This window comes from Scyliorhinus torazame, chromosome 2, assembly GCF_047496885.1.
Source record: "Scyliorhinus torazame isolate Kashiwa2021f chromosome 2, sScyTor2.1, whole genome shotgun sequence".
Taxonomy (NCBI): domain Eukaryota; kingdom Metazoa; phylum Chordata; class Chondrichthyes; order Carcharhiniformes; family Scyliorhinidae; genus Scyliorhinus; species Scyliorhinus torazame.
This window is the reverse complement of record NC_092708.1, coordinates 403,373,561-403,398,770: the sequence shown is the minus strand read 5'-3', so window position 1 is coordinate 403,398,770 and position 25,210 is coordinate 403,373,561. Positions and strand designations below refer to the sequence as shown.

At 59.9% G+C, this 25,210-nt stretch overlaps 1 protein-coding gene across 1 annotated transcript in view; it reads left to right on the top strand.

The window, feature by feature from the left end:
* The window catches only part of LOC140407939 (jun dimerization protein 2-like), a 148,743-nt gene that overhangs the window by 26,494 nt on the left and 97,039 nt on the right, over nt 1-25,210 (top strand). The gene's annotated exons all lie outside the window — the stretch shown is intronic.

Here is a 25,210-nt window from a genome sequence, read left to right as displayed (position 1 = left end):
TGTGCTAAATCACCCAGTCATTGACATAGATTGTAGAGACCCCAGCACTGATCCCTGTGACATTCCACTGGTTAGAGCACATGGAAAGGACCCATTTATCTGTGCTTTGTGTCTCGTTATTTAACCAATCCTTTATCCATGCTAATATCACACACTCTTACCTTGTAACCTTTGATGTGACACCTTATCAAATGCCTCCTGCAAATCCAAATACACGCCATCTACAGGTTCCCCTTCATCCACCCTGCCTGTTACTTCCTCAACAAACATCGAATAAATTAGTTCAACATGATTTGCTTTCCACAAACCATGTAGAATTTGCCTGATCTCACAAAGACTATCCCAGTATCCTTTTGCTGTTTTGGTTTCTTGAAGTTTCAAACTGTTCCTGCAGCAGGAACTGGTGTCACTGGGGCTGCTGCTGGGAATGACGGGGACTGGGAACTGGTGTCACTGGGGCTGCTGCTGGGAATGACTGGGACTGGGAACTGGTGTCATTAGGGCTGCTGCTGGGACTGACGGGGACTGGGAACTGGTGTCATTGGGGCTGCTGCTGGGAATGCTGGGGACTGGGAACTGGTTCACTGGGGCTGCTGCTGGGAATGACGGGGACTGGGAACTGGTGTCACTGGGGCTGCTGCTGGGAATGACTGGGACTGGGAACTGGTGTCATTAGGGCTGCTGCTGGGACTGACGGGGACTGGGAACTGGTGTCATTGGGGCTGCTGCTGGGAATGCTGGGGACTGGGAACTGGTTCACTGGGGCTGCTGCTGGGAATGACGGGGACTGGGAACTGGTGTCTTTGGGGTTGCTGCTGGGGCTGACGGGGACTGGGAACTGGTGTCATTGGGGCTGCTGCTGGGAATGACGGGGACTGGGAACTGGTGTCACTGGGGCTGCTGCTGGGAATGATGGGGACTGGGAACTGGTGTCATTGGGGCTGCTGCTGGGAATGATGGGGACTGGGAACTGGTGTCATTGGGGCTGCTGCTGGGAATGATGGGGACTGGGAACTGGTGTCACTGGGGTTGCTGCTGGGAATGACAGGGACTGGGAACTGGTGTCATTGGGGTTGCTGCTGGGAATGACAGGGACTGGGAACTGGTGTCATTGGGGCTGCTGCTGGGAATGATGGGGACTGGGAACTGGTGTCACTGGGGCTGCTGCTGGGAATGATGGGGACTGGGAACTGGTGTCATTGGGGTTGCTGCTGGGAATGATGGGGACTGGGAACTGGTGTCATTGGGGTTGCTGCTGGGAATGACAGGGACTGGGAACTGGTGTCATTGGGGCTGCTGCTGGGAATGACAGGGACTGGGAACTGGTGTCATTGGGGCTGCTGCTGGGAATGATGGGGACTGGGAACTGGTGTCATTGGGGCTGCTGCTGGGAATGATGGGGACTGGGAACTGGTGTCATTGGGGTTGCTACTGGGAATGACAGGGACTGGGAACTGGTGTCATTGGGGCTGCTGCTGGGAATGACAGGGACTGGGAACTGGTGTCATTGGGGCTGCTGCTGGGAATGATGGGGACTGGGAACTGGTGTCATTGGGGCTGCTGCTGGGAATGATGGGGACTGGGAACTGGTGTCATTGGGGCTGCTGCTGGGAATGATGGGGACTGGGAACTGGTGTCACTGGGGTTGCTGCTGGGAATGACAGGGACTGGGAACTGGTGTCTTTAGGGCTGCTGCTGGGAATGACAGGGACTGGGAACTGGTTCATTGGGGCTGCTGCTGGGAATGACAGGGACTGGGAACTGGTGTCATTGGGGCTGCTGCTGGGAATGATGGGGACTGGGAACTGGTTCATTGGGGCTGCTGCTGGGGCTGATGGGAACTGGGAACTGGTGTCATTGGGGCTGCTGCTGGGAATGACGGGAACTGGGAACCGGTTCACTGGGGCTGCTGCTGGGAATGATGGGGACTGGGAACTGGTGTCACTGCGGTTGCTGCTGGGAATGACAGGGACTGGGAACTGGTGTCATTAGGGCTGCTGCTGGGAATGATGGGGACTGGGAACTGGTGTCATTGGGGCTGCTGCTGGGAATGACGGGAACTGGGAACTGGTTCACTGGGGCTGCTGCTGGGGCTGACGGGGACTGGGAACTGGTGTCATTAGGGCTGCTGCTGGGAATGATGGGGACTGGGAACTGGTGTCATTGGGGCTGCTGCTGGGAATGACGGGAACTGGGAACTGGTTCACTGGGGCTGCTGCTGGGGCTGACGGGGACTGGGAACTGGTGTCATTAGGGCTGCTGCTGGGAATGATGGGGACTGGGAACTGGTGTCATTGGAGCTGCTGCTGGGAATGACGGGGACTGGGAACTGGTGTCACTGGGGCTGCTGCTGGGAATGATGGGGACTGGGAACTGGTGTCTTTGGGGCTGCTGTTGGGAATGATGGGGACTGGGAACTGGTGTCACTGGGGCTGCTGCTGGGAATGATGGGGACTGGGAACTGGTGTCACTGCGGTTGCTGCTGGGAATGACAGGGACTGGGAACTGGTGTCATTAGGGCTGCTGCTGGGAATGACGGGGACTGGGAACTGGTGTCATTGGGGCTGCTGCTGGGAATGACGGGGACTGGGAACTGGTTCATTGGGGCTGCTGCTGGGAATGACGGGGACTGGGAACTGGTTCATTGGGGCTGCTGCTGGGAATGACGGGGACTGGGAACTGGTGTCATTGGGGCTGCTGCTGGGAATGACGGGGACTGGGAACTGGTGTCATTGGGGTTGCTGCTGGGAATGATGGGGACTGGGAACTGGTGTCATTGGGGCTGCTGCTGGGAATGATGGGGACTGGGAACTGGTGTCATTGGGGTTGCTGCTGGGAATGACAGGGACTGGGAACTGGTTCATTGGGGCTGCTGCTGGGACTGACGGGGACTGGGAACTGGTGTCATTGGGGTTGCTGCTGGGAATGACGGGGACTGGGAACTGGTGTCATTGGGGCTGCTGCTGGGAATGATGGGGACTGGGAACTGGTTCATTGGGGTTGCTGCTGGGAATTATGGGGACTGGGAACTGGTGTCATTGGGGCTGCTGCTGGGAATGATGGGGACTGGGAACTGGTTCATTGGGGCTGCTGCTGGGAATGATGGGGACTGGGAACTGGTGTCATTGGAGCTGCTGCTGGGAATGACGGGGACTGGGAACTGGTGTCATTGGGGCTGCTGCTGGGAATGCTGGGGACTGGTGTCTTTAGGGCTGCTGCTGGGAATGATGGGAAATGGGAACTGGTGTTATTGGGGCTGCTGCTGGGAATGACGGGGACTGGGAACTGGTGTCATTGGAGCTGCTGCTGGGAATGATGGGGACTGGGAACTGGTTCATTGGGGCTGCTGCTGGGAATGATGGGGACTGGGAACTGGTGTCTTTAGGGCTGCTGCTGGGAATGCTGGGGACTGGGAACTGGTTCATTGGGGCTGCTGCTGGGAATGACGGGGACTGGGAACTGGTTCATTGGGGCTGCTGCTGGAAATGATGGGGACTGGGAACTGGTGCCATTGGGGCTGCTGCTGGGAATGACGGGGACTGGGAACTGGTTCATTGGGGCTGCTGCTGGGAATGATGGGGACTGGGAACTGGTGTCATTGGGGTTGCTGCTGGGAATGACGGGGACTGGGAACTGGTTCATTGGGGCTGCTGCTGGGAATGATGGGGGCTGGGAACTGGTGTCATTGGGGTTGCTGCTGGGAATGACGGGGACTGGGAACTGGTGTCATTGGGGCTGCTGCTGGGAATGACGGGGACTGGGAACTGGTTCATTGGGGCTGCTGCTGGGAATGATGGGGACTGGGAACTGGTGTCATTGGGGTTGCTGCTGGGAATGATGGGGACTGGGAACTGGTGTCATTAGGGCTGCTGCTGGGAATGACGGGGACTGGGAACTGGTGTCACTGCGGTTGCTGCTGGGAATGACAGGGACTGGGAACTGGTGTCATTAGGGCTGCTGCTGGGAATGATGGGGACTGGGAACTGGTGTCATTGGGGCTGCTGCTGGGAATGACGGGAACTGGGAACTGGTTCATTGGGGCTGCTGCTGGGGCTGACGGGGACTGGGAACTGGTGTCATTAGGGCTGCTGCTGGGAATGATGGGGACTGGGAACTGGTGTCATTGGAGCTGCTGCTGGGAATGACGGGGACTGGGAACTGGTGTCACTGGGGCAGCTGCTGGGAATGATGGGGACTGGGAACTGGTTCATTGGGGCTGCTGCTGGGAATGACGGGGACTGGGAACTGGTTCATTGGGGCTGCTGCTGGGAATGATGGGGACTGGGAACTGGTGTCATTGGGGCTGCTGCTGGGAATGATGGGGACTGGGAACTGGTGTCATTGGGGTTGCTGCTGGGAATGACAGGGACTGGGAACTGGTTCATTGGGGCTGCTGCTGGGACTGACGGGGACTGGGAACTGGTGTCATTGGGGCTGCTGCTGGGAATGACGGGGACTGGGAACTGGTGTCATTGGGGTTGCTGCTGGGAATGACAGGGACTGGGAACTGGTTCATTGGGGCTGCTGCTGGGACTGACGGGGACTGGGAACTGGTTCATTGGGGCTGCTGCTGGGAATGACGGGGACTGGGAACTGGTGTCTTTGGGGTTGCTGCTGGGAATTATGGGGACTGGGAACTGGTGTCTTTGGGGTTGCTGCTGGGAATTATGGGGACTGGGAACTGGTGTCTTTGGGGTTGCTGCTGGGAATGATGGGGACTGGGAACTGGTTCATTGGGGCTGCTGCTGGGAATGATGGGGACTGGGAACTGGTGTCATTGGGGCTGCTGCTGGGAATGACGGGGACTGGGAACTGGTTCATTGGAGCTGCTGCTGGGAATGACGGGGACTGGGAACTGGTGTCATTGGGGCTGCTGCTGGGAATGCTGGGGACTGGTGTCTTTAGGGCTGCTGCTGGGAATGACGGGGACTGGGAACTGGTGTATTTGGGGCTGCTGCTGGGAATGACGGGGACTGGGAACTGGTGTCATTGGAGCTGCTGCTGGGAATGATGGGGACTGGGAACTGGTTCATTGGGGCTGCTGCTGGGAATGATGGGGACTGGGAACTGGTGTCTTTAGGGCTGCTGCTGGGAATGACGGGGACTGGGAACTGGTGTATTTGGGGCTGCTGCTGGGAATGACGGGGACTGGGAACTGGTGTCATTGGAGCTGCTGCTGGGAATGATGGGGACTGGGAACTGGTTCATTGGGGCTGCTGCTGGGAATGATGGGGACTGGGAACTGGTGTCTTTAGGGCTGCTGCTGGGAATGCTGGGGACAGGGAACTGGTTCATTGGGGCTGCTGCTGGGAATGATGGGGACTGGGAACTGGTGTCATTGGGGTTGCTGCTGGGAATGACGGGGACTGGGAACTGGTTCATTGGGGCTGCTGCTGGGAATGATGGGGACTGGGAACTGGTGTCATTGGGGTTGCTGCTGGGAATGACGGGGACTGGGAACTGGTGTCATTGGGGCTGCTGCTGGGAATGACGGGGACTGGGAACTGGTGTCTTTGGGGCTGCTGCTGGGAATGACGGGGACTGGGAACTGGTTCATTGGGGCTGCTGCTGGGAATGATGGGGACTGGGAACTGGTGTCACTGCGGTTGCTGCTGGGAATGACGGGGACTGGGAATGATGGGGACTGGGAACTGGTGTCATTAGGGCTGCTGCTGGGAATGACGGGGACTGGGAACTGGTGTCATTGGGGTTGCTGCTGGGAATGACGGGGACTGGGAACTGGTGTCATTGGGGCTGCTGCTGGGAATGACGGGGACTGGGAACTGATTCATTGGGGCTGCTGCTGGGAATGACGGGGACTGGGAACTGGTGTCACTGGGGCTGCTGCTGGGAATGACGGGGACTGGGAACTGGTGTCACTGCGGTTGCTGCTGGGAATGACGGGGACTGGGAACTGGTTCATTGGGGCTGCTGCTGGGGCTGACGGGGACTGGGAACTGGTGTCATTGGGGCTGCTGCTGGGAATGACGGGGACTGGGAACTGGTTCATTGGGGCTGCTGCTGGGAATGATGGGGACTGGGAACTGGTGTCTTTGGGGCTGCTGCTGGGAATGACGGGGACTGGGAACTGGTTCATTGGGGCTGCTGCTGGGAATGACGGGGACTGGGAACTGGTTCATTGGGGCTGCTGCTGGGAATGACGGGGACTGGGAACTGGTGTCACTGGGGCTGCTGCTGGGAATGACGGGGACTGGGAACTGGTGTCACTGGGGCTGCTGCTGGGAATGACGGGGACTGGGAACTGGTTCATTGGGGCTGCTGCTGGGAATGATGGGGTTTCTATTCTCTGTCTGTATTAATCTCCCAGCAGCTGCTGGTCCGAAACTCTTCAGCTTTAGTGTAACTTCATTGCTCCAGGTTAACTGGTGAATATCGTCCAGGGTCGATATTACTGCTGTAATTGTCAGATTTACAACAATCAAACCTCATGTTTGTGATGGGCGCGGGGATGAGGATTGTTTATTCTTCAAAACGATTCTGCACAAGTCTGTAGTTTCTCAAAACCATCAATCTTTATTTACAGCAAGTATTTACACATTTGAAAAGCCGCTACACCCAGTCGGAGTATCTCCTGCCCTGAGATCTCTCTGACTTCACAGATAAACGATGTGACATCATTATTACATCAGGACCGTGTATGCTTCTGGTGTTCACCCTTTCCTCTCTATCTCCCCCAAATCTTTATCCCGGTCAACTTTACATAGAACATAGAACATAGAACAATACAGCGCAGTACAGGCCCTTCGGCCCACGATGTTGCACCGAAACAAAAGCCATCTAACCTACACTATGCCATTATCATCCATATGTTTATCCAATAAACTTTTAAATGCCCTCAATGTTGGCGAGTTCACTACTGTAGCAGGTAGGGCATTCCACGGCCTCACTACTCTTTGCGTAAAGAACCTACCTCTGACCTCTGTCCTATATCTATTACCCCTCAGTTTAAAGTTATGTCCCCTCGTGCCAGCCATATCCATCCGCGGGAGAAGGCTCTCACTGTCCACCCTATCCAACCCCCTGATCATTTTGTATGCCTCTATTAAGTCTCCTCTTAACCTTCTTCTCTCCAACGAAAACAACCTCAAGTCCGTCAGCCTTTCCTCATAAGATTTTCCCTCCATACCAGGCAACATCCTGGTAAATCTCCTCTGCACCCGCTCCAAAGCCTCCACGTCCTTCCTATAATGCGGTGACCAGAGCTGTACGCAATACTCCAAATGCGGCCGGACCAGAGTTCTGTACAGCTGCAACATGACCTCCCGACTCCGGAACTCAATCCCTCTACCAATAAAGGCCAACACTCCATAGGCCTTCTTCACAACCCTATCAACCTGGGTGGCAACTTTCAGGGATCTATGTACATGGACACCTAGATCCCTCTGCTCAGCCACACTTTCAAGAACTTTACCATTAGCCAAATATTCCGCATTCCTGTTATTCCTTCCAAAGTGAATCACCTCACACTTCTCTACATTAAACTCCATTTGCCACCTCTCAGCCCAGCTCTGCAGCTTATCTATATCCCTCTGTAACCTGCTACTTCCTTCCACACTATCGACAACACCACCGACTTTAGTATCGTCTGCAAATTTACTCACCCACCCTTCTGCGCCTTCCTCTAGGTCATTGATAAAAATGACAAACAGCAACGGCCCCAGAACAGATCCTTGTGGTACTCCACTTGTGACTGTACTCCATTCTGAACATTTCCCATCAACCACCACCCTCTGTCTTCTTTCAGCTAGCCAATTTCTGATCCACATCTCTAAATCACCCTCAATCCCCAGCCTCCGTATTTTTTGCAATAGCCTACCGTGGGGAACCTTATCAAACGCTTTGCTGAAATCCATATACACCACATCAACTGCTCTACCCTCGTCTACCTGTTCAGTCACCTTCTCAAAGAACTCAATAAGGTTTGTGAGGCATGACCTACCCTTCACAAAGCCATGCTGACTATCCCTGATCATATTATTCCTATCTAGATGATTATAAATCTTGTCCCTTATAACCCCCTCCAAGACTTTACCCACTACAGACGTGAGGCTCACCGGTCTATAGTTGCCGGGGTTGTCTCTGCTCCCCTTTTTGAACAAAGGGACCACATTTGGTATTCTCCAGTCCTCTGGCACTATTCCTGTAGCCAATGATGACATAAAAATCAAAGCCAAAGGTCCAGCAATCTCTTCCCTGGCCTCCCATAGAATCCTAGGATAAATCCCATCAGGTCCCGGGGACTTATCTATTTTCAGCCTGTCCAGAATTGCCAACACCTCTTCCCTACGTACCTCAATGCCATCTATTCTATTAGCCTGGGGCTCAGCATTCTCCTCCACAACATTATCTTTTTCCTGAGTGAATACTGACGAAAAATATTCATTTAGTATCTCGCCTATCTCTTCAGACTCCACACACAATTTCCCATCCCTGTCCTTGACTGGTCCTACTCTTTCCCTAGTCATTCGCTTATTCCTGACATACCTATAGAAAGCTTTTGGGTTTTCCTTGATCCTTCCTGCCAAATACTTCTCATGTCCCCTCCTTGCTCGTCTTAGCTCTCTCTTTAGATCCTTCCTCGCTACCTTGTAACTATCCATCGCCCCAACCGAAACTTCACACTTCATCTTCACATAGGCCTCCTTCTTCCTCTTAACAAGAGATTCCACTTCCTTGGTAAACCACGGTTCCCTCGCTCGACGCCTTCCTCCCTGTCTGACCGGTACATACTTATCAAGAACGCAGTAGCTGATCCTTGAACAAGCCCCACTTATCCAGTGTGCCCAACACTTGCAGCCTACTTCTCCACCTTATCCCCCCCAAGTCACGTCTAATGGCATCATAATTGCCCTTCCCCCAGCTATAACTCTTGCCCTGCGGTGTATACTTATCCCTTTCCATCATTAACGTAAACGTCACCGAATTGTGGTCACTGTCCCCAAAGTGCTCTCCTACCTCCAAATCCAACACCTGGCCTGGTTCATTACCCAAAACCAAATCCAACGTGGCCTCGCCTCTTGTTGGCCTGTCAACATATTGTTTCAGGAAACCCTCCTGCACACACTGTACAAAAAACGACCCATCTATTGTACTCGAACTATATATTTTCCAGTCAATATTTGGAAAGTTAAAGTCTCCCATAATAACTACCCTGTTACTTTCGCTCATATCCAGAATCATCTTCGCCATCCTTTCCTCTACATCCCTAGAACTATTAGGAGGCCTATAAAAAACTCCCAACAGGGTGACCTCTCCTTTCCTGTTTCTAACTTTAGCCCATACTACCTCGGAAGATGAGTCCCCATCTAGCATCCTCTCCGCCACCGTAATACTGCTCTTGACTAGCAGCGCCACACCTCCCCCTCTTTTGCCTCCTTCTCTGAGCTTACTAAAACACCTAAACCCCGGAACCTGCAACATCCATTCCTGTCCCTGCTCTATCCATGTCTCCGAAATGGCCACAACATCGAAGTCCCAGGTACCAACCCATGCTGCCAGTTCCCCTACCTTGTTTCGTATACTCCTGGCATTGAAGTAGACACACTTCAAACCACCTACCTGAACACTGGCCCCCTCCTGCGACGTCAAATCTGTGCTCCTGACCTCTATACTCTCATTCTCCCTTACCCTAAAACTACAATCCAGGTTCCCATGCCCCTGCTGCATTAGTTTAAACCCCCCTAAAGAGCACTAACAAATCTCCCCCCCAGGATATTTGTGCCCCTCAGGTTCAGATGTAGACCATCCTGTCTGTAGAGGTCCCACCTTCCCCAGAAAGAGCCCCAGTTATCCAAAAATCTGAAACCCTCCCGCCTGCACCAGTCGATTTCGGCGGCGTGAGAGCAGCTGGTTAGTCAATTTCAGCGGGAGCATTGCAGAAGGAGGTTGCCTGTAGGCGGCATTCAGGACAGAGCAGTCGCAGGCAGGCACAGTTCTAGCTGATTAAAACCACTGTTCACTTCAACTCTCCGTCTCGTGTGAATTGATGGTCGCATCAATTTAATCAGCTACAATCTCGGTATGGGAGCAGCCCTCAAACCTGATTGAAAATTGCTTATTGTCACAAGTAGGCTTCAATGAAGTTACTGTGAAAAGCCCCTAGTCGCCACATTCCGGTGCCTGTTCGGGGAGGCTGGTACGGGAATTGAACCGTGCTGCTGGTCTGCCTTGGTCTACTTTCAAAGCCAGCGATTTAGCCCTGTGCTAAACAGCCCCTAATACTGGAACTCAACCCACAGACAGCTGAAGCCAAAGGAGTTTTTTCACACTGGCTCTACTGTTTTGAGGGCTACCTTGCTGCCTCCGCCTTGCCCACCATCACTGAGTCTCCTCCACGCCCGGGTGAGCCACAGAAACTCCGTGCAGATCGAGGAAGCGACCAAGTACACAGACGTGGCCGCGATCCTGAAAAGGCAGTACGTGAGGCCGGTGAACGAAGTGTCCGCGCGGCATCTCCTCACCACTCGTCGTCAACGCCCCGGGGAATCGCTGGAGGAATACCTCCGCGACCTGAAGGTACTCGCTAGAAACTGCAACTACAAGGACATCACGGCCTCGCAGCGCATGGAACTCGCCATCCGGGACGCCTATGTGGCTGGAGTCCGGTCCAACTACGTCAGACAACGCCTGTGCAAAAAGGGCGCCCTCGACCTAGCAGAGACGGTAAAACTATCCACCTCCTTAGAAGTAGCTTTCCAGAGCCTCGACGCTTTCCCCTCCGACCACGCGATCCCCTCACGGACACCCGACCCGAGGGTGTCCCAGGCCTGTGCCGCGCGGCTGCCCGCCCAACCCGGGGGCTGCCTGCCTAACCCAGGCCTGTGCCGCGCGACTGCCCGCCCAACCCGGGGGCTGCCTGCCTAACCCAGGCCTGTGCCGCGCGGCTGCCCGCCCAACCCGGGGGCTGCCTGCCTAACCCAGGCCTGTGCCGCGCGGCTGCCCACCCAACCCGGGGCACTGCCCTACTATTTCTGCGGCCAGAACCAGCACCTCAGGCAGCGCTGCCCGGCTCGGAACGCGACCTGTAGCGACTGCGGCAAGAAAGGGCACTTTGCCAAAGTCTGCCTGGCCAGATCCACAGCTCCTAAATCACAGGCCCGGCTCACAGGCCCGCAGACCCCGCAGACCCCGCAGACCCCGCAGCGTGGCTGCCTGCCTGCCTGCCGGCCTTCGGACGCATCATCCGCCTCGTGCTGTCCGTGGGGGCAGCCATCTTTAACCCTACCCGACACGTGCGACTCATGGGGGCCGCCACCTTGGCCGCCATCTTGAACGCCGCCCGACACGTGCGACCGACGGGGGCAGCCATCTTGGGACTACCCCATCACCTCTGACCACGCCGGCTACCAGCAGCTCGGCGCGGTCACCCTCGACCAGTCACGGCCCAAGCACCTCAGGAACTCGATGATGACCGCCTGGGTCAATGGCCACGAAATGCCCTGCCAGTTTGACTCTGGGAGCACGGAGAGCTTCATACATCCGGACACGGGAAGGCGCTGTTCCCTCCAGATTTCCCCCGCATCCCAAACAATCTCCCTTGCTTCCGGATCGCACTCAGTGCAGATCCAGGGGTACTGTGTCGCGAACCTCGCGATACAGGGCGCCGAGTACGCCGATTTTAAAGTCTATGTTCTCCCCGATCTCTGCGCTCCTCTCCTGTTAGGACTGGACTTCCAATGCAACCTCAGGAGCCTGACCCTGAAGTTTGGCGGGCCCCTACCCCCTCTCACCGTATGTAGCCTCGCGACCCTGAAGGTCGCCCCTCCCCTGCTCTTCGCAAATCTCACCGCCGACTGTAAACCCATCGCCACCAGGAGCAGGCGGTACAGTATCCAGGACAGGACTTTTATCAGGTCAGAGGTCCAGCGGCTCTTGAGGGAGGGGATCATCGAGGCCAGTAAAAGCCCCTGGAGAGCTCAGGTGGTGGTCATCAGGACCGGGGAAAAGAATCGGATGGTTGTAGACTACAGCCAAACCATAAACCGGTACACGCACCTCGATGCGTACCCCCTTCCCCGGATAGCAGACATGGTCAATCAGATCGCACACTACCGGGTGTTCTCCAGGGTGGATCTGAAGACTGGATACCACCAGCTCCCAATCCGCCCGGAGGACCGCCACTACACGGTCTTTGAGGCAGACGGCCGCCTCTTCTACTTCGTCCGGGTCCCTTCGGTGTCACCAACGTGGTCTCGGTCTTCCAAAGAACGAAGGACCGAATGGTGGACCAGTACAGGCTGCAGGCCACATGTCCATACTTGGACGTCACCATCTGCGGTCACAACCAGCAGGACCATGACGCCAACCTTCCGAAGTTTTCCAAACCGCCCACCCTCGACCTCACTTATATCAAGGAGAAATGTGTTTTCCGCACAATCCGACTGGCCATCCTCGGCTACGTCATGGAAAACGGGGTTCCAGGACCCGACCCTGACCGTATGCGCCCCCTCCTGCAACTCCCCCTCCCCCACTGCCCCAAGGCCCTGAAAAAGTGCCTCGGGTTCTTTTCATATGACGCCCAGTGGGTCCCCAAGTATGCGGACAAAGCCCGCCCACTAATCAAGGCCACCATCTTCCCCCTGACGACTGAGGCCCACCAGGCCTTCCGCTGCATCAAGGCAGACATTACCAAGGCCACGATGCACGCGTCCATCCCCTTCCAGGTGGAGAGCGACGCGTCAGAGGTCGCCCTCGCCGCTACCCTTAATCAGGCAGGCCTTCTGTTCCCGTACCCTCAACGCCGCCGAGATTCGATACTCCTCAGTCGAAAAGGAAGCTCAAGTCATTGTGGAAGCTGTGCGGCACTGGAGGCACTACCTCGCTGGTAGGAGGTTCACCCTCGTCACTGACCAACGGTCGGTAGCCTTCATGTTTGATAATACAGTGGGGCAAGATCAAGAACGATAAAATCTTGAGGTGGAGGATCGAACTCTCCACCTATAATTACGATATAGTATATCGTCCTGGGAAGCTCATCGAGCCCCCAGATGCCCTGTCCCGTGGCACATGCGCCAGTGCGCAGGATGACCGACTCCGGGCCATCCACGTTGACCTCTGCCACCCGGGGGTCACCCAGCTCGCCCACTACATCAAGGCCCGCAACCTGCCCCACTCCACCGAGGAGGTCAGGGCCATGACCAGGGACTGCCAGATCTGTGCGGAGTGTAAGCCGCACTTCTATCGATCGGATAGGGCCCACCTGGTAAAGGCAGCCCGGCCCTTTGAGCGCCTCAGTATCGATTTCTAAGGGCCCCTCCCCTCCACTGACCGCAACGCGTATTTTCTTAACGTCGTTGACGAGTATTCCCGCTTCCCTTTTGCAATCCCCTGCCCCGACATGACCGCGGCCACTGTCATCAAGGCCCTACATAGTGTCTTCACCTTGTTCGGTTTCCCCACTTACGTCCACAGTGACCGGGACTCCTCGTTTATGAGCGACAAACTGCGTCAGTACCTGCTCGGGAAGGGTATCGCCTCGAGCAGGACTACGAGCTACAACCCCCGGGGAAACGGCCAGGTGGAGAGGGAGAACGCGACGGTCTGGAAGACCGTCCTCCTGGCCCTACGGTCTAGGAATCTCCCAGTTTCCCACTGGCAGGAGGTCCTCCCCGACGCACAGCCACGAACGAGACTCCTCGTGGCCGCCTATTTGTTTTCCCCAGGAAATCCACCTCCGGGGCCTCGCTTCCGTCCTGGCTGACGACACCGGGGCCTGTCCTCCTCCGAAGGCACGTGTGGAGCCATAAGTCCGACCCTATGGTCGAGAGGGTCCAACTCCTTCATGCCAACCCCCAGTATGCCTACGTGGTGCACCACCATGGCCGACAGGATACAGTCTCCCTCTGGTACCTGGCACCCGCCGGTTCCCCTGCGACCCCACCGAACACTGACACCGCCCCTACATGGCCTACACCCCGCCCCACCCCCCCCCCCCCCCCTCTCCCATCGCCGACCGACAGGGATGAAGCACTAGACGACACGCTCCCGGAGTCAACGAGCTCCACACCCGTGCCCGCAGTGACTAGTTCAACACCCGTGCCCGCAGCGACGAGTGCAACACCCGTGCCCACAGCAACGAGCCCAACACCCGTGCCCGCAGCGACGAGCCCAACACCCGTGCCCGCAGCGACGAGTCCAACACCCGTGCCCACAGCGACGAGTCCAACGCCCGTGCCCACAGCGACGAGCCCAACACCTGTGCCCGCAGCGACGAGTCCAACCCCCGTGCCCACAGCGACGAGTCCAACACCCGTGCCCACAGCGACGAGTTCAACACCCGTGCCCACAGCGACGAGTGCAACACCCGTGCCCACAGCGACGAGTGCAACACCCGTGCCCGCAGTGACTAGTTCAACACCCGTGCCCGCAGCGACGAGTCCAACACCCGTGCCCACAGCGACGAGTCCAACGCCCGTGCCCACAGCGACGAGCCCAACACCCGCGCCCGCAGCGACGAGTGCAACACCCGTGCCCACAGCAACGAGCCCAACACCCGTGCCCGCAGCGACGAGTCCAACACCCGTGCCCACAGCGACGAGTCCAACGCCCGTGCCCACAGCGACGAGCCCAACACCTGTGCCCGCAGCGACGAGTCCAACCCCCGTGCCCACAGCGACGAGTCCAACACCCGTGCCCACAGCGACGAGTTCAACACCCGTGCCCACAGCGACGAGTGCAACACCCGTGCCCACAGCGACGAGTGCAACACCCGTGCCCGCAGTGACTAGTTCAACACCCGTGCCCGCAGCGACGAGTCCAACACCCGTGCCCACAGTGACGCGATCAACACCCGTGCCCACAGCGACGAGTGCAACACCCGTGCCCACAGCGACGAGTCCAACGCCCGTGCCCACAGCGACGAGCCCAACACCCGCGCCCGCAGCGACGAGTCCAACACCCGAGCCCACAGCGACGAGTCCAACACCCGTGCCCACAGCGACGAGTTCAACACCCGTGCCCACAGCGACGAGTTCCACACCCGTGCCCGCAGCGACGAGTTCAACACCCGTGCCCACAGCGACGAGTTCAACACCCGTGCCCACAGCGACGAGTTCAACACACGTGCCCGCAGCGACGAGTTCAACACCCGTGCCCACAGCGACGAGTTCAACACCCGTGCCCACAGCGACGAGTTCAACACCCGTGCCCACAGCGACGAGTTCAACACACGTGCCCACAGCGACGAGTTCAACACCCGTGCCCACAGCGACGAGATCAACACCCGTGCCCGCAGCGACGAGTTCAACACCTGTGCCCACAGCGACGAGTTCAACACCCGTGCCCGCAGCGACGAGTCCAACACTCGTGTCCACAGCGACGAGATCCACACTCGTGCCCACAGCGACGAGTTCTACACCCGTGCCCACAGCGACGTGTCCAACACCCGTGCTCACAGCGACGAGTTCAACACCCGTGCCCGCGGCGACGAGTTCAACGCCCGTGCCCACAGCGACGAGTTCAACACCCGTGCCCACAGCGACGAGTTCAACTCCCGAGCCCACAGCGACGAGTCCAGCACCCATGCCCACAGCGACGTGTCCAACACCCGTGCCCACAGCGACGAGCCCAACACCCGTGCCCACAGCGACGAGCCCAACACCCGTGCCCGCATCGACGAGCCCAACACCCGTGCCCACAGCGACGTGTCCAACACCCGTGCCCACAGCGACGAGCCCAACACCCGTGCCCACAGCGACGAGCCCAACACCCGTGCCCACAGCGACGAGCCCAACACCCGTGCCCGCAGCGATGTGTCCAACACCCGTGCCCACATCGACGAGCCCAACACCCGTGCCCACAGCGACGAGTCCAACTCCCGTGCCCACAGCGACGAGTCCCACACCCGTGCCCACAGCGACGAGTTCAACACCCGTGCCCACAGCGACGAGATCAACACCCGTGCCCACAGCGACCAGTTCAACACCCGTGCCCACAGCGACGAGTCCAACACCCGTGCCCACAGCGACGAGTCCAACACCCGTGCCCACAGCGACGAGTCCAACACCCGTGCCCACAGCGACGAGGCCAACACCCGTGCACACAGCGAGTTCAACACCCGTGCCCGCAGCGACGAGTCCAACGCCCGTGCCCACAGCGACGAGTTCAACACCCGTGCCCGCAGCGACGAGTCCAACGCCCGTGCCCATAGCCATGAGTTCAACACCCGTGCCCACAGCGACGAGTTCAACACCCGTGCCCACAGCGACCAGTCCAACGCCCGTGCCCACAACGACGAGTTCAACACCCGTGCCCACAGCGACGAGATCAACACCCGTGCCCACAGCGACCAGTCCAACACCCGTGCCCACAACGACGAGTTCAACACCCCTGCCCACAGCGACGAGATCAACACCCGTGCCCCTAGCGACGAGTTCAACACCCGTGCCCACAGCCACGTGTCCAACACCCGTGCCCACAGCGACGAGTCCAACGTCCGTGTCCACAGCGACGAGTCCAACGCCCGTGCCCACAGCGACGAGTCCAACGTCCGTGTCCACAGCGACGAGTCCAACGCCCGTGCCCACAGCGACGAGTTCAACACCCGTGCCCCTAGCGACGAGTTCAACACCCGTGCCCACGGCGACGAGTTCAACACCCGTGCCCCTAGCGACGAAATCAACATCCGTGCCCACAGCGACGAGTCAATCACCCGTGCCCACAGTGACGAGTTCAACACCCGTGCCCACAGCGACGAGTCCAACACCCGTGCCCACAGCGACGAGTACAACACCCGTGCCCACAACGACGAGTTCAACACCCGTGCCCACAGCGACGAGATCAACACCCGTGCCCACAGCGGCGAGTTCAACACCCGTGCCCACAGCGACGAGTTCAACACCCGTGCCCGCAGTGACGAGTTCAACACCCGTGCCCACGGTGACCGAGTTCAACACCCGTGCCCACAGCGACGAGTTCAACACCCGTGCTCACAGCGACGAGGCCAACACCCGTGCCCACAGCGACGAGATCAACACCCGTGCTCACAGCGACGAGTCCAACACCCGTGCCCACAGCGACGAGTTCAACACCCGTGCCCTGGGCGACAAGTCCAACACCCGTGCCCACAGCGACGAGTCCAACACCCGTGCCCACAGCGACGAGATCAATACCCGTGCCCACAGCGGCGAGTTCAACACCCGTGCCCACAGCGACGAGTTCAACACCCGTGCCCACAGCGACGAGTCCAACACCCGTGCCCACAGCGACGAGTCCAACACCGTGCTCACAGCGACGAGATCAACACCCGTGCCCACAGCGACGAGTTCAACACCCGTGCCCACAGCGACGAGTTCAACACCCGTGCCCGCAGTGACGAGTTCAACACCCGTGCCCGCAGTGACGAGTCCAACACGCGTGCCCACAGCGAGTCCAACGCCCGTGCCCACAGCGACGAGATCAATGCCCGTGCCCACAGCGACGAGATCAACACCCGTGCCCACAGCGACGAGTCCCACACCCGTGCCCACAGCGACGAGATCAACACCCGTGCCCACAGCGACGAGTCCCACACCCGTGCCCACAGCGACCAGTCCAACGCCCGTGCCCACAACGACGAGTTCAACACCCGTGCCCACAGCGACGAGATCAACACCCGTGCCCACAGCGACCAGTCCAACACCCGTGCCCACAACGACGAGTTCAACACCCCTGCCCACAGCGACGAGATCAACACCCGTGCCCCTAGCGACGAGTTCAACACCCGTGCCCACAGCCACGAGTCCAACACCCCTGCCCACAGCGACGAGATCAACACCCGTGCCCCTAGCGACGAGTTCAACACCCGTGCCCACAGCCACGAGTCCAACGCCCGTGCCCACAGCGACGAGTCCAACGTCCGTGTCCACAGCGACGAGTCCAACGCCCGTGCCCACAGCGACGAGTTCAACACCCGTGCCCCTAGCGACGAGTTCAACACCCGTGCCCACGGCGACGAGTTCAACACCCGTGCCCCTAGCGACGAAATCAACATCCGTGCCCACAGCGACGAGTCAATCACCCGTGCCCACAGTGACGAGTTCAACACCCGTGCCCACAGCGACGAGTCCAACACCCGTGCCCACAGCGACGAGTACAACACCCGTGCCCACAACGACGAGTTCAACACCCGTGCCCACAGCGACGAGATCAACACCCGTGCCCACAGCGGCGAGTTCAACACCCGTGCCCACAGCGACGAGTTCAACACCCGTGCCCGCAGTGACGAGTTCAACACCCGTGCCCACGGTGACCGAGTTCAACACCCGTGCCCACAGCGACGAGTTCAACACCCGTGCTCACAGCGACGAGGCCAACACCCGTGCCCACAGCGACGAGATCAACACCCGTGCTCACAGCGACGAGTCCAACACTCGTGCCCACAGCGACGAGTTCAACACCCGTGCCCTGGGCGACGAGTCCAACACCCGTGCCCACAGCGACGAGTACAACACCCGTGCCCACAACGACGAGTTCAACACCCGTGCCCACAGCGACGAGATCAACACCCGTGCCCACAGCGGCGAGTTCAACACCCGTGCCCACAGCGACGAGTTCAACACCCGTGCCCGCAGTGACGAGTTCAACACCCGTGCCCACGGTGACCGAGTTCAACACCCGTGCCCACAGCGACGAGTTCAACACCCGTGCTCACAGCGACGAGGCCAACACCCGTGCCCACAGCGACGAGATCAACACCCGTGCTCACAGCGACGAGTCCAACACCCGTGCCCACAGCGACGAGTTCAACACCCGTGCCCTGGGCGACAAGTCCAACACCCGTGCCCACAGCGACGAGTCCAACACCCGTGCCCACAGCGACGAGATCAATACCCGTGCCCACAGCGGCGAGTTCAACACCCGTGCCCACAGCGACGAGTTCAACACCCGTGCCCACAGCGACGAGTCCAACACCCGTGCCCACAGCGACGAGTCCAACACCGTGCCCGCGGCGACGAGTTCAACGCCCGTGCCCACAGCGACGAGTTCAACACCCGTGCCCACAGCGACGAGTTCAACTCCCGAGCCCACAGCGACGAGTCCAGCACCCATGCCCACAGCGACGTGTCCAACACCCGTGCCCACAGCGACGAGCCCAACACCCGTGCCCACAGCGACGAGCCCAACACCCGTGCCCGCATCGACGAGCCCAACACCCGTGCCCACAGCGACGTGTCCAACACCCGTGCCCACAGCGACGAGCCCAACACCCGTGCCCACAGCGACGAGCCCAACACCCGTGCCCACAGCGACGAGCCCAACACCCGTGCCTGCAGCGATGTGTCCAACACCCGTGCCCACATCGACGAGCCCAACACCCGTGCCCACAGCGACGAGTCCAACTCCGTGCCCACAGCGACGAGTCCCACACCCGTGCCCACAGCGACGAGTTCAACACCCGTGCCCACAGCGACGAGATCAACACCCGTGCCCACAGCGACCAGTTCAACACCCGTGCCCACAGCGACGAGTCCAACACCCGTGCCCACAGCGACGAGTCCAACACCCGTGCCCACAGCGACGAGTCCAACACCCGTGCCCACAGCGACGAGGCCAACACCCGTGCACACAGCGAGTTCAACACCCGTGCCCGCAGCGACGAGTCCAACGCCCGTGCCCACAGCGACGAGTTCAACACCCGTGCCCGCAGCGACGAGTCCAACGCCCGTGCCCATAGCCATGAGTTCAACACCCGTGCCCACAGCGACGAGTTCAACACCCGTGCCCACAGCGACCAGTCCAACGCCCGTGCCCACAACGACGAGTTCAACACCCGTGCCCACAGCGACGAGATCAACACCCGTGCCCACAGCGACCAGTCCAACACCCGTGCCCACAACGACGAGTTCAACACCCCTGCCCACAGCGACGAGATCAACACCCGTGCCCCTAGCGACGAGTTCAACACCCGTGCCCACAGCCACGTGTCCAACACCCGTGCCCACAGCGACGAGTCCAACGTCCGTGTCCACAGCGACGAGTCCAACGCCCGTGCCCACAGCGACGAGTCCAACGTCCGTGTCCACAGCGACGAGTCCAACGCCCGTGCCCACAGCGACGAGTTCAACACCCGTGCCCCTAGCGACGAGTTCAACACCCGTGCCCACGGCGACGAGTTCAACACCCGTGCCCCTAGCGACGAAATCAACATCCGTGCCCACAGCGACGAGTCAATCACCCGTGCCCACAGTGACGAGTTCAACACCCGTGCCCACAGCGACGAGTCCAACACCCGTGCCCACAGCGACGAGTACAACACCCGTGCCCACAACGACGAGTTCAACACCCGTGCCCACAGCGACGAGATCAACACCCGTGCCCACAGCGGCGAGTTCAACACCCGTGCCCACAGCGACGAGTTCAACACCCGTGCCCGCAGTGACGAGTTCAACACCCGTGCCCACGGTGACCGAGTTCAACACCCGTGCCCACAGCGACGAGTTCAACACCCGTGCTCACAGCGACGAGGCCAACACCCGTGCCCACAGCGACGAGATCAACACCCGTGCTCACAGCGACGAGTCCAACACCCGTGCCCACAGCGACGAGTTCAACACCCGTGCCCTGGGCGACAAGTCCAACACCCGTGCCCACAGCGACGAGTCCAACACCCGTGCCCACAGCGACGAGATCAATACCCGTGCCCACAGCGGCGAGTTCAACACCCCTGCCCACAGCGACGAGTTCAACACCCGTGCCCACAGCGACGAGTCCAACACCCGTGCCCACAGCGACGAGTCCAACACCGTGCTCACAGCGACGAGATCAACACCCGTGCCCACAGCGACGAGTTCAACACCCGTGCCCACAGCGACGAGTTCAACACCCGTGCCCGCAGTGACGAGTTCAACACCCGTGCCCGCAGTGACGAGTCCAACACGCGTGCCCACAGCGAGTCCAACGCCCGTGCCCACAGCGACGAGATCAATGCCCGTGCCCACAGCGACGAGATCAACACCCGTGCCCACAGCGACGAGTCCCACACCCGTGCCCACAGCGACGAGATCAACACCCGTGCCCACAGCGACGAGTCCCACACCCGTGCCCACAGCGACCAGTCCAACGCCCGTGCCCACAACGACGAGTTCAACACCCGTGCCCACAGCGACGAGATCAACACCCGTGCCCACAGCGACCAGTCCAACACCCGTGCCCACAACGACGAGTTCAACACCCCTGCCCACAGCGACGAGATCAACACCCGTGCCCCTAGCGACGAGTTCAACACCCGTGCCCACAGCCACGTGTCCAACACCCGTGCCCACAGCGACGAGTCCAACGTCCGTGTCCACAGCGACGAGTCCAACGCCCGTGCCCACAGCGACGAGTCCAACGTCCGTGTCCACAGCGACGAGTCCAACGCCCGTGCCCACAGCGACGAGTTCAACACCCGTGCCCCTAGCGACGAGTTCAACACCCGTGCCCACGGCGACGAGTTCAACACCCGTGCCCCTAGCGACGAAATCAACATCCGTGCCCACAGCGACGAGTCAATCACCCGTGCCCACAGTGACGAGTTCAACACCCGTGCCCACAGCGACGAGTCCAACACCCGTGCCCACAGCGACGAGTACAACACCCGTGCCCACAATGACGAGTTCAACACCCGTGCCCACAGCGACGAGATCAACACCCGTGCCCACAGCGGCGAGTTCAACACCCGTGCCCACAGCGACGAGTTCAACACCCGTGCCCGCAGTGACGAGTTCAACACCCGTGCCCACGGTGACCGAGTTCAACACCCGTGCCCACAGCGACGAGTTCAACACCCGTGCTCACAGCGACGAGGCCAACACCCGTGCCCACAGCGACGAGATCAACACCCGTGCTCACAGCGACGAGTCCAACACTCGTGCCCACAGCGACGAGTTCAACACCCGTGCCCTGGGCAACGAGTCCAACACCCGTGCCCACAGCGACGAGTACAACACCCGTGCCCACAACGACGAGTTCAACACCCGTGCCCACAGCGACGAGATCAACACCCGTGCCCACAGCGGCGAGTTCAACACCCATGCCCACAGCGACGAGTTCAACACCCGTGCCCGCAGTGACGAGTTCAACACCCGTGCCCACGGTGACCGAGTTCAACACCCGTGCCCACAGCGACGAGTTCAACACCCGTGCTCACAGCGACGAGGCCAACACCCGTGCCCACAGCGACGAGATCAACACCCGTGCTCACAGCGACGAGTCCAACACCCGTGCCCACAGCGACGAGTTCAACACCCGTGCCCTGGGCGACAAGTCCAACACCCGTGCCCACAGCGACGAGTCCAACACCCGTGCCCACAGCGACGAGATCAATACCCGTGCCCACAGCGGCGAGTTCAACACCCCTGCCCACAGCGACGAGTTCAACACCCGTGCCCACAGCGACGAGTCCAACACCCGTGCCCACAGCGACGAGTCCAACACCGTGCTCACAGCGACGAGATCAACACCCGTGCCCACAGCGACGAGTTCAACACCCGTGCCCACAGCGACGAGTTCAACACCCGTGCCCGCAGTGACGAGTTCAACACCCGTGCCCGCAGTGACGAGTCCAACACGCGTGCCCACAGCGAGTCCAACGCCCGTGCCCACAGCGACGAGATCAATGCCCGTGCCCACAGCGACGAGATCAACACCCGTGCCCACAGCGACGAGTCCCACACCCGTGCCCACAGCGACGAGATCAACACCCGTGCCCACAGCGACGAGTCCCACACCCGTGCCCACAGCGACCAGTCCAACGCCCGTGCCCACAACGACGAGTTCAACACCCGTGCCCACAGCGACGAGATCAACACCCGTGCCCACAGCGACCAGTCCAACACCCGTGCCCACAACGACGAGTTCAACACCCCTGCCCACAGCGACGAGATCAACACCCGTGCCCCTAGCGACGAGTTCAACACCCGTGCCCACAGCCACGTCCAACACCCGTGCCCACAGCGACGAGTCCAACGTCCGTGTCCACAGCGACGAGTCCAACGCCCGTGCCCACAGCGACGAGTCCAACGTCCGTGTCCACAGCGACGAATCCAACGCCCGTGCCCACAGCGACGAGTTCAACACCCGTGCCCCTAGCGACGAGTTCAACACCCGTGCCCACGGCGACGAGTTCAACACCCGTGCCCCTAGCGACGAAATCAACATCCGTGCCCACAGCGACGAGTCAATCACCCGTGCCCACAGTGACGAGTTCAACACCCGTGCCCACAGCGACGAGTCCAACACCCGTGCCCACAGCGACGAGTACAACACCCGTGCCCACAACGACGAGTTCAACACCCGTGCCCACAGCGACGAGATCAACACCCGTGCCCACAGCGGCGAGTTCAACACCCGTGCCCACAGCGACGAGTTCAACACACGTGCCCGCAGTGACGAGTTCAACACCCGTGCCCACGGTGACCGAGTTCAACACCCGTGCCCACAGCGACGAGTTCAACACCCGTGCTCACAGCGACGAGGCCAACGCCCGTGCCCACAGCGACGAGATCAACACCCGTGCTCACAGCGACGAGTCCAACACTCGTGCCCACAGCGACGAGTTCAACACCCGTGCCCTGGGCGACGAGTCCAACACCCGTGCCCACAGCGACGAGTCCAACACCCGTGCCCACAGCGACGAGATCAATACCCGTGCCCACAGCGGCGAGTTCAACACCCGTGCCCACAGCGACGAGTTCAACACCCGTGCCCACAGCGACGAGTCCAACACCCGTGCCCACAGCGACGAGTCCAACACCGTGCTCACAGCGACGAGATCAACACCCGTGCCCACAGCGACGAGTTCAACACCCGTGCCCACAGCGACGAGTTCAACACCCGTGCCCGCAGTGACGAGTTCAACACCCGTGCCCGCAGTGACGAGTCCAACACGCGTGCCCACAGCGAGTCCAACGCCCGTGCCCACAGCGACGAGATCAATGCCCGTGCCCACAGCGACGAGATCAACACCCGTGCCCACAGCGACGAGTCCCACACCCGTGCCCACAGCGACGAGATCAACACCCGTGCCCACAGCGACGAGTCCCACACCCATGCCCCCAGCGACGAGTCCAACACCCGTGCCCACAGCGACAAGTTCAACACCCGTGCCCACAGCGACGAGTTCAACACCCGTGCCCACAGTGACGAGTTCAACACCCGTGCCCACAGCGACGTGTCCAACACCCGTGCCCACAGCGACGAGTCCAACACCCGTGCCCACAGCGACGAGTCCGACACCCGTGCCCACAGCGACGAGATCAACACCCGTGCCCACAGCGACGAGTCCCACACCCGTGCCCACAGCGGCGAGTCCAACACCCGTGCCCACAGCGACGAGTTCATCACCCGTGCTCACAGCAACGAGTCCAACACCCGTGCCCACAGCGACGAGTCCAACACCCGTGCCCACAGCGACGAGATCAACACCCGTGCTCACAGCGACGAGATCAACACCCGTGCCCACAGCGACGTGTCCAACACCCGTGCCCACAGCGACGAGTCCCACACCCGTGCCCACAGCGACGAGCCCAACACCCGTGCCCACAGCGACGAGTCCAACACCCGTGCCCACAGCGACGAGTTCATCACCCGTGCTCACAGCAACGAGTCCAACACCCGTGCCCACAGCGACGAGTCCAACACCCGTGCCCACAGCGACGAGTCCAACACCCGTGCCCGGGGCGACGAGTCCAACACCCGTGCCCACAGCGACGAGTTCAACACCCGTGCCCGCAGCGACGAGTTCAACACCCGTGCCCACGGCGCTGAGTTCAACACCCGTGCCCACAGCGACGCGTTCAACACCCGTGCCCACAGCGACGAGCCCAACACCCGTGCACACAGCGACGAGTTCTACACCCGTGCCCGCAGCGACGAGTCCAACGCCCGTGCCCACAGCGATAAGTTCAACACCCGTGCCCGCAGCGACGAGTCCAACGCCCGTGCCCACAGCCATAAGTTCAACACCCGTGCCCACAGCGACGAATTCAACACCCGTGCCCACAGCGACGAATTCAACACCCGTGCCCACAGCGACCAGTCCAACGCCCGTGCCCACAGCGACGAGTTCAACACCCGTGCCCACAGCGACGAGTTCAACACCCGTGCCCACAGCGACGAGTTCAACACCCGTGCCCACAACGACGAGATCAACACCCGTCCCCACAGCGACGAGTTCAACACCCGTGCCCACAGCGACGAGTCCATCACCCGTGCCCACAGCGACGAGTTCAAC